Source organism: Etheostoma cragini, chromosome 4 (genome assembly GCF_013103735.1).
Source record: "Etheostoma cragini isolate CJK2018 chromosome 4, CSU_Ecrag_1.0, whole genome shotgun sequence".
NCBI lineage: Eukaryota > Metazoa > Chordata > Actinopteri > Perciformes > Percidae > Etheostoma > Etheostoma cragini.
This window is the reverse complement of record NC_048410.1, coordinates 27024965-27040524: the sequence shown is the minus strand read 5'-3', so window position 1 is coordinate 27040524 and position 15560 is coordinate 27024965. Positions and strand designations below refer to the sequence as shown.

The window sequence follows — 15560 nt, the reverse complement described above, 5'->3', positions numbered from 1 at the left end:
GTATAATGGGCCGAGGCGAGCCGAGGCGGGCCGAGGCGAGCCGAGGCAAGCTGTTACCCTCAGTGGAAAAACGCCATAAGATTACTGGTCATTGAATACAGGTACACCTTAGTTCCCTATGGGCTCGTCACTGTGTATCCTTGACTTCCTGACAGGCCCACTTGAGGTGGTGAGGCAGACACACCTCTCCCACCATGGGAGCACCCCAGGGCTGTATTTTGAGCCCCCTGCTGTACTCCCTGCTCATACATGACTGTGTAGCGACTTTCTCCAACACCATCATCACGTTTGCTGATAACACCGCTGTGGTGGGCCTGATCCCAGATAACATGTAAAGGCCTAACTGAAGAAAGTCGAGTACCTGACACGCTCTACTTCTTTACCAAACAACCACTTCATGAATGTCAGCAAGAGGTAATAGTAGACTTTGGGAAGAAGAAAGAAAAGAACTACGCCCCCATTTAAAAGCGGGTCCTCGCTGGAGAGAGGATGGACAACTACAACTACCTTGGTGTCCATATCACCGAGGATCTGACCTGGGTACTGCATACTGACTTAGTGGTTCCTTCAGGAGGAATCCATTAATATGGAAAGCTTAGTCGATTAACATGTTGGCTGTGCCTGTAATTACCTGTTGAAAACGATTCCCTGCATTAGATGAAGTGAATGGACAGGCTGAAGGCAAAGAGGTAGGGAGAGAGACACTGCAGAAAGACACAGGAGACCGCAGCATAGCGGACATGTCCAGTTCTTTTTTAAACAAAGCTGCAACATCTGGAGAGTGTCCAGAGATTTAATAATCCTGTTTACAGCCTGAAGCTCAGCCTGTCCTTCAATGCAGAGTCCTGATCCACATTGATCAGAACCCAAATACACTTAAACAGACCTGCATCAGCCTTTTTCTGTGTGTGTGTGTGTCTGTGTGTTGGGGGGGGGTCACATCAGGCACTGGTGGTACTGGTAGGTCCCCAGGTGCATGAGGAGCAGACAGATAAAAGCCTCCATTGTTGCAGTAGATGAATGAAACACAAAGAAGGGCTTAAAGATTTAATGCACCGTCCCTTTAATGCTTGTTCTTTTCAATTGGTCCATTAGGGATTTTGCTATCTTAGGGGAGGTAGCCTAGCCACAGTCGAGCCAAGTTGTTTATCTTGCTGACATGATGAAGAAGGCGTGCTAGGTACCAAACGCAATAAGATCTCGTTGCCTGCAGCCATTTTCCTCTCACTGTGGCCGTTTCTACGATTCCTCCTGCATTTAAAGTCCCGGTAAAGTATAGGTATCACGGCAACGGGCTATCGTTAGCAGCTAACTCAGTAGCACAAAGTATATCGTAGAATTTCAAACACACGTACAAAATACACAACCACAGCAGTGAGCAGTAACTGCTGGCAGGCCTGGAAGCCAAATGGGGCTGAAAGACTAAAAGCTATTTCATAAGATTGGGGCATTTAGCAGGGTTAATATAGTTAATAGACTGAAAGAGCTAAAAGAGCTTGTGAAACGTAGTGAACACATGCCGCTCACGAAGGAGGTGAACAAACAACAGAAGCTATGCGCTTTAATGTTAATAGAAATGTCATTGTTATATAGTAGGGGTTATGTTAGGTATGACTTGATTGTCATCGAACTATGATTTCAGGTCGCCCAAAAAATCCTCGACGCAGAAATGGGGAATAATTTTAATTAGGCACATTTGTAATTGCAGGTTAACAAAACTGTTAACCTGCAGTTACAAATGTGCCTTTAACTTTAACCCCACAATTCAGTACTACAGTTTACAGTCACATGTTTTTAACAAGTTTTCTTCTAACATATGTGATGTGTTTGGAAAGAAATCATAGATTTTGCTTCACCTGAACTTCAAAACTCATTCATTGACCAAATAGGGCAGAATATGTGCCTAACTTGTTATTATTCAAGAATAGCACTGCCAATGAAGAACGCACACATGCACACACATTGCATTTTCTATTATTCCTTCAAAATAAAACCATCTCTATGGTTTGCCGGTGGAAAAGCTTTTACTGTGAAGGAGCAACAGTGGAAACTAGCAGCAACCCAACACAGCTGTTAGAAAACATTACAATAGTGCGGATATCTAAAAGTACAAACAGTACAAACGAACACTACTGTGTGTAACACAACTAAACTCCAAACCACTAACGCAAGGTCCACTTGCTTTTCTCCCCGACCTTTCAGCCACATCTCTAGGCCTTCATCAGTGGTAATGGGCTGGAGTGGCTCTGTTGCCATGGAGATGCTTTAAATTGGAACTGGTTAGTGGTTGACAACGGATATACTCCATCCACAAATGAAGACCATGAGATATGGCTGAAAGGTCAGGGAGGGGAAAACGTAAGTGCAACATATGCCATGGTTGACTCTGTGATAAATGTTGACTGCTCCAAGCAAACGTTATCACAGCGCCTGATTCGAATGAAAATGCAGTTGATTGGACGGATCTGCAAAGTAAAAAAAAACGCTAACCTGTAAGAATGAAGAATGAGGGTAAATGAGGTACATTCAGTGTAAAAAAAAAATAATAATAGGGGTTAAAAATGTAATTATTGAAATGCTATCTTGAGCACACACACAGTGTTTTAATGACTGTGACAGATGAGTCAGCAGGTCACATGTATTTTCAGGTCTGACCTCACCCCCAGAGGATCCGGTTTACTGTAAACGCTGAGCCACTTTACAGCAACAAACACCCCAACTTTCTGATACCTGAGAACAGTAGATCCAATCACAGTAACCCACATTTGTAAGTGTGTGTGCTTGTGTTGATGTTCAACAAACAGCAAACACTGCTGAGAGACAGTATGCAGTCGAAATATCAATGGTGGACTCACTATGTGGCCAAGAGTATGTGGACAGCCCTGTTTACCTACTTTCACTAAGTTGTTTTCACAGCAGACATTTAATGAACCGGATCGTAGTAACTAAAAGAAGGATATGCTTGTTGGATGTGTTTGGACGTCAGTTGGGAAAAACCTTTCAACAAGGGTGTGGCTGAGGTCTAATTTATTAATTGTCCCCACGTCATACAGATCTAAAAATGGAGTGATGGAGGTGTGGGTTGACGCCAACAGTCCTCTACATCTTCTTATCGCCCTACAACCCTTTAGCATTCTATATTTTGATAAGCCACATCCAGTTTTGAGTGGTCCAATCTTATCGGGAGGCTTTAATCGAATCTGTCTCGTAACTAAACACCGCTCACATACCGACTGTGTTCCACTCAGATGAACTTCACAGTCCCTTTTCACTAGGAATTAATATTGCAACAGGAAATGAAATGTGCTTCCAACTAGTTCGTGTCTGGCCCCTTCCTGTTTCACCATGACAACGCCCTGTGCACAAAGCCAGCTCCATAAAGAAAATCACAGTTTGGTGGAGAAGAACGTGACGGGCCTGCACAGAACCCTGACCTCAACCCTAGCCAACACCTTTGGGATGAACTGGATTCCCGACTGTGTGAAATTGAAAATCCAAAAATCCAGCAGGGAGTCTTCTCAGAAGAGTGGAGGCTGATCAACAGATGAATGATCATTGTATTGGAATCACATGTTCATTCATCATCACGTAACATACACTATTTTTGGTCGTGTAGTATGTGATGCAGACTCTGCAGACATTGAGGAATTTGATCAACTCAACTAAAATTGATTTTAAGTATTTACCAAAAAGTAAGAAGGGACAGGCCACTTCTCTCCAGGTTCTTCTGTCCTTTATTCTGTTCTATAAGGGAACCCTCAGAGTCAAACTAGTCAGCATAAAGGAATGCATAATTCATGTTCCTCCTCCTACTCCCACTTTGACCTGCATGCTCTTTGAAGAGGAACTCTTTTGAAGTGCGTCAGCATCTGTGCAGTGAAGACCCGCCCAATTAGCTTTGACAGCTAACGAGCTCCATGGGGCTACTAGTGCAGGGTGGGGCGGCCCAGGCTTCAATACGGACCAGGTGAAAGTACCAGCAGCTGGGGTCGGAGCCAGATGACCTCCTGTGGGCTGCATACTAACTGGTGGGGTCCCGAAAAAAAACCAAAAACCTCTGGGGCTTCATTCAAACCCAACTGGTGCTGTTCTGACAGACAGGACCAGAACATTTGAACTGATCATTTCCAACTGAAAAGTCGGATTTTCCATTGACCCATCTCCCCCCCCCCCCCCCCCCCCCCCCCCCCCCCCATATACTGTTAGAAAAGAGCTAAAAGACAAAATAAACGATTAGAACAGACTGTTGGAAGCCTAGTAGACATGCTAGCTCTCACAGTTTAGGTTTACAACCCTACACATAGATTTCTTTCGCTGGGAAAAAGACATGCATCTTAGAAACACTCCACATGCTAGAGTATGAGGCATGGCCAGTTGCAATTACACACTACGTAGAGATGGTCCGATACCATTTTGTTTTCAGATTCTGCTACCTGAAGCTGCATATCGGACAATAACGTGTACTGATCCGATACCGGTGTGTCATATATTTTAACAACATATACTACTAAGCCTGTATGGATATGATTTCTGTCTTTGTCGTCAGTCTGGCTCAGGTTAAACTCTTTTTGAAACATGAACAAACAATGATTGCCACAATGTGTCTTTTTTTATCCAGTTTGACAGTCATTTATAACGGAAAACACACTTATCACCCCTGCGTTTGCTTTTTTTTGGTTCCGTCAATTTTTCGTTCACAAGGACCTTTTTCAAGACACGTAGTAGAAATGTGACAAATGTTTATATAAGAGTTCAAGCAATGGAGGAGCCCATTGATGTATTATGCATGTTTATTGAAATCTAAAGAGAAACAGGAGTAAAAAGGGTGTCTGTGTTTACATTGTGCAGAATTAAAATCTAGACTAGCATTGAAGTCCACTGATGTATTTATTAGAATGTGTGTGGAAAAACGCAGAGCAACAAGAGAATCAAAAGTTCGGTAAGTTAAGGGCAGTTATGTATTTGATACCCGAGTTATGTAGGTATCACTCACTTTTAAATTCTGATTCATTTTGGTATTCCCCAGCCTGAGTGATCATGGACACACCACCAACACAGCTGTGAATCATCAAGTAATCACGATTTGTATTTAGGCACTGTGTCACTTTACAACTACAACGTGTCTTATGAAAGGTCTTCGTGACCAGAGAGTCGACCAACCAAAGAAAATAAACGTGCAGAATCTTCTTTTTGAAATTGATCTTCGGGGGAATTAATATACCCCTCAACAGAAAAGGAGACAAAGCATTCACGTGTTGCAGTTCCATGTCTAACCTAGATGGTAGTGATGGTGACTGGGAGCGGAGTGTAGACTCACAGGACTCTGGTTTCGCGACATACAGTAGGCCGTGTAATTAATAGCCCATTATTAAAATGGCCGGACTGACCTTGAGATTGATGACAGCTTGCGGAGCATGAAACAAAGCAAAAGGAGGAAGGAAAAGATGCCGATAGCTGCCGTGCCTGCTCGACATTTCCCCTTTGATAAGCAGCAGAAACACACCGACGGCTGTAGCAGTCGACTGCGGGATAAGAAAAGGAAGCTGCTGACGGCCAGTACAGTAAATCTGTTTAGGGGATGTGTTAAAGGCTAAAACAGGGATAAGGTGCTTCCTTTAGTGGCGTATGAATCACCACAGTTTGACCTGCACTGTTGTCAAGGCCAGTTCTGCATGTTCACATCATGTGAAGCAGCTCAATGAGTCAGACAGGAGCTAACTGACATTCATTCATTCATTCATCCATCAGTTCAGTTGCTGTACGTCCTTGTTAAGATTCAAGCTGCTTCTATTCACTGGATTTAAAATTTCTCCATTTCATTTTTAAATAGTCAGATTTTCAGAGCTCACAGGGACAGAGCCTCTCAACCATCATGTAAAAATAAAACCACCATGAACATGTGAGTTTTAAAATATCCAACGGTATGTTTAACTAACAACAATACTAACTCAAGGTCCAATTACTGATTTAGTACATTACTAAGTAGTAGTAGTAGTAAACGTTTGTTGTAGCTTGATGGGTAGAATTAAATGAGTGCAGGGAAAGGGATACTCAAGTTGGCATTGTAATTATAAGGTAGCTTATAAGGCAATAGGGATTTTTAAATTGCATTATTATATTATTTAAGTGAGGACTCATAAATAACTACAAATAACTCATGTTAGGGAAATCTGTTTATGTATGTTATGTTTCGGAATATCGGATTTTAAAAAATCACTAAATATTTGTGTTATATTAAAAATCCTTTATCGGTCGGGCTCTAATCTACATAGAAAATAAAAAATGAAAAAGGAACTTTACTAATGTGAACGATTCTCTGTTGAACTTTAATAAGCGCTGTGACTACTCTTCAAGAGCTAAATTAGGTAGAAATACACTGATTGACTCAGGTGACAATTGTATTAATTTAATACTATCAATCCAGGCTAAATTGAAAGATAATAATAATGCAAGCATGTTGCTTTCTCTGAATTTGAATGAAGTTTGTGGTTGTGGAAGAAAATTATTGACCTAACAGCTTTGGTCTTATAGGCCACGTCCAACCGTACCAAACCAATCCCCCCCCCCTCAATAGCCTTGACTTGAGTCCCTGTCTGCGAGACCATTTGTTTTAGAGCCAGACTCCAGCAGAGTTGACACTTTATTCCAATTAAGGACCATCCAAACCGGTTCTAGTGTGTTCTCACCTTATTTAAACAAAGGACTGCCTTTCAATAGTCTGAGCAGTCAGTGCTGGGTCTAAAAATCTACTCATAGTTTTGTGGATGAATGCCTTTTGATACTCTGTTGCTTTCTGTAACTTTGTATAGAACCCTGACCAAAAAAATCATCAGAAGCAGCCACTGAATTGGAACTTTTCTTCCACATGGTCGACTAGTGGGGCCTATCGGTTGTTTGATAAACTGATTGTGATTGGTGGTTTAAGGCATGCAGATTATGCATGTCGTGCAATTACAACAAACTATGTGTATCCAAGAATACTTAAGCTGTAACGGACGCCTTATTTCTTAAGGGTAACTTTATTAGCTTTAGCCTGGCTGGTAGCAGCTTTCTGCGGTGAAAAATGTCTGGGAAACGTCGTGAGAACGATGCATTGATCAGGTGATTTATATCTTCTTTGCGGCAAACATAAAACACTGACTAATGTAGCTTCACTACCCATGGATGTGAATCACTGTCAGCGGCAGCTGCTGCCTACGGTACTTTTCTATGACAATAACCCCCGTCGGACTAACGATACATCACATACACACGTTGCCCACATGGCTACCTGTCTTAAAGGGGAAAGGTCGGCCGGAAACAATCATGTAAAAGGATAACGGTCAAGGTTACTCTTCTATAAAAAGCAGCAGCAAAAAAGAAAGTGTCAACATTGCAACATCCTGTGATCGCGATGCAGACGATGAATCAAAATATCGTGCATCCCTAATGCACACACTAGACATGTTCATGCCGGCGTAAACTAGAAGCCTGACGTTACTCTGCGGGTCAAAATGGACGTACATGTTGAAAATACAGAAAATACTTTAGAAAAAGAACAACAACGTTGGAAAGTAAGACCAGGGATTCATGAGGTGGAGTGACAATGAGGTGGAGCGGTTACTGAAAAATATGTAAGCAGACCTAACAAATACAACAGATTGACGTGCGTCCTCGTTTCCAAAGGTCTCCGTCCAGACTACAACCAGAGTTTTCAAAACAAAACAGCGGTGTTTCCAAATGTCTTAGTTCTAAAGGGGTCGGTATGCCTTAACAGTACTATAAGATGACAATAAAACAGTGCAGTCTAGTAGTATAGTAGAGCCTTAGAGACAAAAGGGTTAATGTGAAATGTGAAGTTGACACACTTTGTCCTGCACACCTCATGACCCAGACTTCTCTAGACCTGTAACATGCTGAGGATCTTTGCAGCCCTGTGCCGTCATATTTTTAGCTTCTTCTTCTTCTGCATTCGCCTCATGAGGAAAATGCTGCCGTGTCCTACTCCGTGTGCTCTGCTTATCAACGAGCTGCAGACAGCCGCTGTTATCTAACGTGTTCGAGAGACACTCTCCATGTTGCACGCACACTTGGGTTAATCTACTTTGTAAACGAGAAACCGTTCTCAGTAATTAATAGTGACATAAAGTCATTTTCATAAGAACAACAGCCCGTGTTCTTGGCGGTTCTCGTGTACTGTCTCAATTCTCCACACTGAGAGAAGAACACTCTGAATCTCTCTCTTTCTCTCTCTCTCCTCTTCACTTAACTTTATTGGCACAAATTGTTCATCGGCAGCCTGCTGCTACTAAACAAACAACTGCTTCAGACCACATGATGTCCTCACGGCTGTCTGAGTGTGTTTTTGTTGAGTGTCTGTGGGTGTGTTTTTGCCTGCTGGTCACCAGTTTGAATGGTCATTTTGGTCCTGCTGCACTCAACACCACCAACCTTTTAAAAGCTGCTACAAATGTACAGGGTTTCCCACATTGTATCGTAGCTATGAGGGAATGAATTGCGTTGCAGTTGTCCACAATCACATGGGAAGAAAAACTGATATGCAAGAAACATGAAAGAGAGTCATATTCATGTCTTTATCTAAAATTTTTGAAATGGCTACATCAAATGGATTTGAATGCAACATCAGGCGTCAATGTAAATAAAGAAACATGTTTTCTCTTCCCGTTGAAAGCAGCAGTAGATCAGAGGAGACATGATGTCGTACCAGTCGTTTGAAATATTTATTTTTAACCTATTTCCTGCTGACTGAGTTTAACTTCAGTGAAACAAAATGAGACCAGGACAGCTTTGTACAACTGACAAACTTGGTCTATCTCCAGTCTGACTGTGTTAGAGCAAAGACCAGCGGTTAAATCTCAGAAATCTCTGTGCTGTCTCATCAACGACAATGATTGACTAAGGCCAGTGTCCTTGTGCGCTCACTGGTTCGACAGAGTGATCAAATCAGCAAATCAATCCATAAAACCAATGTAATCATGCAATGTAATAATGCTTTCCTCCTGTAACTCTTCTATTTTCATCCAGCAGGCTTGTGATGTTACTTGGAGGTCGGAGACACACACACACACACACACACACACACACACACACTAAAAACTGATCTTGTTTCTGGTTGTGCTCCCCCCCCCCCCCGAATTTTTAATGACGTACATTTGTAAAATGCAGTAAAAGCAGAAACTCAAGGGCTAACGTCGTACCAAAGACCCACATGGTTTTAAAAGATTGTATATGTATATGTTGTTTGATTATGGAGTCAAACCAACGCTTGATGGGGTTTTAAACCCCCAACGTCGACTTCCAGGCAGCGCTGCAACCGTTGTTCAAGGCACCTAACCCTAACCACTGCCTAATCCTAGTGCCCGGTGGGGGTTTTAGAACACCAAACACCCACACCAACACACTCCGTTGTACACAACATTTATTAGGATGTTTTCTTAATGTGTAGTGAAATGCCCCAACATTAGCCTCTTCCAGCCCTCGGCAGTGAGACAGCACAATACTCAGCCTCAGATGACTGCTGGTGGAGCATCTTGTGACTTTGAGAGCGGCCGAGTGGAAAAAAAAGGCTCAACAGTCTGCGGTTTGTTGGGCTGAAAACTAGCTGAACAATGCGACACCAAACATTCCCTGGTTTTATGACAAATAACTGTCTGGGCTGTCACAGAACAGAATACACAAGCTGCCATTCATGGCCATGGGTGGGAGGAGGCGTATCTAACCGTCCAATCAGAGAGCAGCTGAGTGTGGCAGGATCGTGTTCAGAGGAGTGTGATGTGAGGAGATGATGAAGGAAACATGTTGCAGTCTCGGGTGGGCAGAATGAGGATCTACAGCCCATACAACAGAAAGGAGGGCTGCTAGATTGTGGCAATAATCACAATTATTTAACATGATTACTCATTAAAGCATTGCACATTTATTGAACTTTAAAAACGTCTTTTTAACAGTGGATTTTATTTTATTTGTTATCTTTTCAAAAAAAATATTATTGTTGGAAGCCAAAATCCTAGGGATGAGCAATATATGGATATTATATTAATGATGTATGAGGTTTGATACCATAGTTAAATTATGGATATTGTCATATGACATGAGCGTCGTCTTTTACTGGTTTTCTTGGTTTGCATTGCAAAAAAAGTTAGTAGAGATGTAATTTACAGGTAAAAATGAATTAAGCTGCAGTGGGTTGTGGGTAAATAGACCAGCTATAAACCCATACAGACAGAACAAATGGCTGGTGTTCCTTTGCAGCAGTAAGCTTTGTTACGCATAAGCTTTTGTAAGCTATAGTTTATCCAACAGTAGATTTAGGTATTTTCTGCACCTTATGTCAGAAAGTCATTTTAAAATCCTTGCATGGACAAACCCCGTTTTATTGCATGACTAGCTCAGGAAATGAGGACTGCCGTTGCATCTTATTAACAACTCTTAGAAACTGGAATTAAAATCAATACTGGAGGGCGCCTGGGTAGCTCGCCTGGTAGAGCGTGCACCCATATGCAGAGGCTCAGTCCTCAGGCTGAGCCCCTGCAAATGGGTGCACGCTCTACCAGATGAGCTACCCAGGCGCCCTCCAGTCCATAGCTGTCCTGTCTATTAAAAGGCTAAAAGGCCCCAAAAATGTTTTTAAAAAAATTAAACAATACTGGAGGAACTGTTGTTTTGCAAGCCAGATTTGGTCTGGGAAAAAAGAATTATGTATGTAATAACACTTAGAGAAGCCTTTTGTGCATGGACACGCAGAGGACGGGGAGTGCAGCGTCAGCACTGATCACAGATCACACAGCAGGTCAGTGCAGTGTGTCAAGTCTTTACACAACACCGGTGATCCGACAGCAAAAAGTGTCTTGAGTGACATGTACTAGATCAGCGCCCAAATTGTTTCATGTGAAGGGCCAAAAATAACTTGACGAATTCAGACTGATCTCATAAAATGGCGTATGTATGACACGGCAATTCGTATGCCACTATTGCCGTGTTATCAATAATGAAGGATACAGGCTTCATAGGGTCAAAGGAGGCCGTTTGGCCTCCGCTGACTTACATTACCTTTACAAGTAGTGTGAAAGGGTGAAATCCACGTAGGGAGGGTGGTCAGAGTGGTGGATGGGTAAAAACCCAGAACTTTAACCCAGAAGACCGGGATTGTGTCCCGCGTGTCACGTTTCCCAAACTTAACTGTTGCTTTGTTTGTTGCGATAACACGCCAAGTGTTTATGTCCGCTTTATACAACGTAGACATACATGCGGATAGATCAGTACGTGTGCAGATAACACGTCACTAGGCTTAACAAAGTCGGCGTGTATGTTTACGTGAAGTCATGATGTCATGTTGACGAGTTCCTTAAATCTTGTAATTCTTTGTTGATAAAAACTGACATATTTAATAGGGGATTTTACCAGCACTGTGCTTTACATTGCCATAAACCTCAGATTAATTCAGCTTCACAAAATGTACACAATCGGTCAAAAGTTTGGAGTCACTTAGAAATTTCCATTGCACTCCATTATAGACAGAACACCAGCTGAGATCAGTTGCATTGTTTTCTTTTCAAACCAGTTTTCAAATTACAATATGTTCTTACATAATTGCAAAAGGGTTCTCCAATGTGTTCTCAGTTAGTTTTTTAAAATGATAGATTAGTAAACAGAATGTGCCTTTGCTCATTATCAGCAACCATTCATCCAATGTAGATATTACATTAAGATCACCCCCCCCCCCCCCCCCCCCCCCCCCCCCCCCCCACACTCAGATCAGCTGGTATTCTATCTATAATGGAGTGGAATGGAAATTTGTAAGTGAACTCAGACTAGGCATTAGCATGTCAAATGCCATGGTGTGCAAAGACAAAAAGGGAGCACGGGCCAAACTTTGCCCACGACCCACAAAGTGATGTCATTAATTATCTCTCTCGTAAAGCTTCCAAACAATATAGATATGATTTGCACAAGCCACAAAAAAACATATTGGTGTAAAAATGTCTCTTAGTTGAGAAGTGATCTGCCTGTCACATTAGCTTAGGCATTTGTGAATCAGTTTGACACAAAAAGGTTTTCAAATTTGACATTTTGGGGTTAAAGCATTGGGATTATGTCGCTGTATTTCTTACTAATAGATTTGTCGTTTGAGCAATTCTTTCAACTTAACACAGCACTTGCACCTAACCTGCAACTTAAACTTCTTTCAGTACAGAAATACATACATGCATACATACAAGTCAAAGATACTTTTGTACAAACACTCATTTTCATGTCTTCAAAAGCAGAACACAAACTGTACAACACATTCAAGCTGTGCTGTGTGGCCAACCACACACAGTTCTCACGTGCCTCTCATCCACCCTCTCCAGCTCGGTTTTTCCTTTTTCCTGCTGAACTTTGAAATGAAAAAGCCACTTCAGTTTCATTGAGCACATGATCTCACAGAGCTGAGGCTAAAGGATCGCTGAGGGAGTCCAACTGTGGAAACCGCAATCACGGGTCAGACAGAACTAAATCTGATGTCGCCGGGTCTGAACAACATTAAGTGTTCTAAAAACTCGAGTGGAACAGCTGAGAATAAAAAGTTTTTTTTTCTTAACAGCACAGGAGCGAGCAGGTCCCAGTCCCTGTTTTTTTTTTTTTTTTTTTTTTTATGTTTTGACAGATTTCCTCTTGTCCCAGTTTGGGAGCGTCTTGGCTGTGACAGCCGAGTGTGAGGGCTGCTTGCGGTGAATTGTTGCAGGCCGATTGTGTGCAGTCACCATGGCCAAACCGAGAGCCACGCCCAGCTCTTCAACACAAACACTGCATTCCACAGGGCCCGGTTACGGCTACGTGCACTGGTCCCAGTCCCGTAACACAGAGGTACACAGACTGAAAGCAAACATGCCAACACTGGATCTTAATTGGATATCCAGAAAATGTACTATATTAACATCAATATCGTGATGTGAATTAACCATATAACTTAATGTTCTATTAAATGATTACTTTTAGATCGCACATAATTACATATTTGGAAAACATGGCCAACCTGAAGGGCTATTGGGGCTAGTTCAGGAGAAGGAATCTGAATACCAGCTGATAAAACGCCTCATGGCAACTGCTGACGGACATCAACACGGTTAGAACCCACAGAGTGGCATTCTCACACACACACAAACACACACAGCGCTCATCACATTCACAACAAGTTTCAACACCTCTCTGCCCTGACGGCTTCATAAACACACACACAAACACACACGCCTGAACAGGAAACCTTTCCACTGTTGCAGACTTATTACCAATATTGGAATGAAATGATGAGCGTGAAATCAGTCAACCATTAAAAAAACTAAACAACGCTGGCTCTAGTGGTTTGCCGCTTCCTGTTTGGTGCTGGAGGGAGCACACCCATTGGTTTTTGACAATGTTCACGTGATTTAACTTCAGTACCAAAACTTTGAACTTGCGATACAATCAAACACGTTTGATTTCGCAGGAACGTTTTGGTCTTGCAAGATCCCCAGCCTTTATATATTATAACACACTGTTCAAGGTCTTCTAGTGTATGGTAGGCATACCTTTCAAAACTGTGTTGGAAGTGTGTGTATTAGGCTTTCTGCCCCTCCCATTGATACATATGCAGTACAAAAAGGGTACAAGTAGATGACACTGCAGTTCAAAGACAGTTCAATCATATTCTTTTTCTAGGTCAAAATTGGAACTGCAGTACTTCAACATAACTGGATAGTCCCTAGCATCACACCCTTGTTTGAAGTTCTGAAATTGCCCAGAAATATGTGTTGTGCAACAACACATGGGCAGCGATGCACTAGATCACTTTTTTGCCAGACTCCACGGAGGGAAACGTTTTCGATACAATGCCAAATGCATATGTAATCCTGTGTGGACACAATATCCTTGGACACATAACGGTTGACTGGCTTCAGTTAGAAACAGGAGGAGGCGGAACCAGTTGGAGGTATGGTACGCATTTGATTGCATTTTATGAGGATTTGTGGTTATGTATCAGTGTTGTCTAGTCTCATATTGTTGCTGCAGTATACTTCGGCTGCACTGCTTATCCATCCTGGGCTCTCGATGCAGGGACGGTTAGCAGAATGGCAGAGACATCAGGATGTCAGTCTTTATCCCAGCAATGTACATCCTTTGAGCCAGACCAATGTGGTCAAACCACCGACTCTCAGTCAGTTAATCTCTCCTGACGATGTGACATGCTACTCTGGGTAATTACTACTAAGCTGGCGTACCACGTCATCAATCAATAAATCACCTGCTCAGCTGATCAGAGACACTTCATCTAGTTATCAATGTGGTTACCAGATGATGGTTTCAACAATTATTCATTAGGGCATTGCCTGTGCTGTGTGATGCCGCTCCACCGCTCCTTTTCCTGGAAGCATGCAACTGCCATTGACTACCTGTAGACTGTGCAGCGCTGAACCAACAGACAACTGGATAATGGACCCTTGTATATCTTCACCCAAATGTGGACATTAACAGATTTCTGCATGATGGATATCAGAACCAGTACCATCTCAAAAAAAAAGAAAAAAAAAAAAAAAAAAAGGTGCACAATCAGTTTGAGTTCATCTAAACAGCTGACTGGTATTGTTTTACAGGGAAGTTGAGAAAAGTGAATATATGCAATTTTTAAAACGACACGCATACACAAATTTAAATACATAACACTGCAGTTCAAAGCCGATTCAATAGTACTGCACACACAAATACATAGAACTGCAGTTCAAAGTCGATTCTGTAATATTGCATATTCTTTTTCTAGGTCATAATTGAAACTGCATTACTTAAGCGTAACCACACACACACACACACACACACACACTCACACTCACATACACTAATACAGGGAAGTGAAATCCTGCCTGTTGCCAACACAACACGGGGAAACCATTGAGCCTTCACTTCCTGATGGGTCTCCATCCGCCCTCCATCTGTTCACTCCCTCTTCTGACTGATGCCTTTCTCTCAACGTCTCTGAAAGGATACTTGCGCACATAATGATTTATTTGTTGGTTCCATAACTTTTAGAAACACTAGAAGAGACACACAATGAAATCTTTTAAATCCCCTTTCAAGTAGCCGGCTCGGCGGGCAGAGCTCTCCAGTGTGCAGGTTCTATGGGCCGCGCAATGCGGAAGCAGCGCTGGTCATCTGGGTAATTGTAGATGCAGTAGTCACTACTTTAGCTTCATGTGCCAATGAGAAACTCTCATAGGAATTAGAGGTGAACGATTCACAAAAGGTCACGATTCAATATCAAGTTTTAGGCTCAAAATTCGATTTGATTCAAAAACCATTCTCTGTTAAAAAAACAAAACAAAAAAAACAAACATTCACAGGAATGAAAATGTGGTTACACTTCCCATGTGATAGTATACACACAGTTACAAAACAAAATCTAAATACTATTTGATTTGTGGAATTCTATGAATCAATTTTGAGTCGCGATATGAATCCATTTTTTTGCAAACCCCTTATGGGAATGAACGGGGTTCCGCCCCAAACACTGCATCCAGGTTTCATTATACATGCATGGCTCTTACACACAC

The 15560-nt window shown here is 42.1% G+C and overlaps 1 protein-coding gene across 6 annotated transcripts in view; it reads right to left on the bottom strand.

Moving 5' to 3' along the window:
• LOC117942658 (plasma membrane calcium-transporting ATPase 1-like) overlaps positions 1-15560 on the bottom strand; it is a 92091-nt gene that overhangs the window by 65663 nt on the left and 10868 nt on the right. The window contains exon 1 of one of the 6 annotated variants that reach the window (XM_034868241.1): positions 7886-7905. The exons of the other annotated variants lie outside the window; for them this stretch is intronic. The gene's annotated coding sequence lies outside the window, so the exon portion shown is untranslated. Of the gene's footprint in view, positions 1-7885; positions 7906-15560 lie in introns of those variants that run through there. 6 annotated transcript variants of the gene reach the window in all.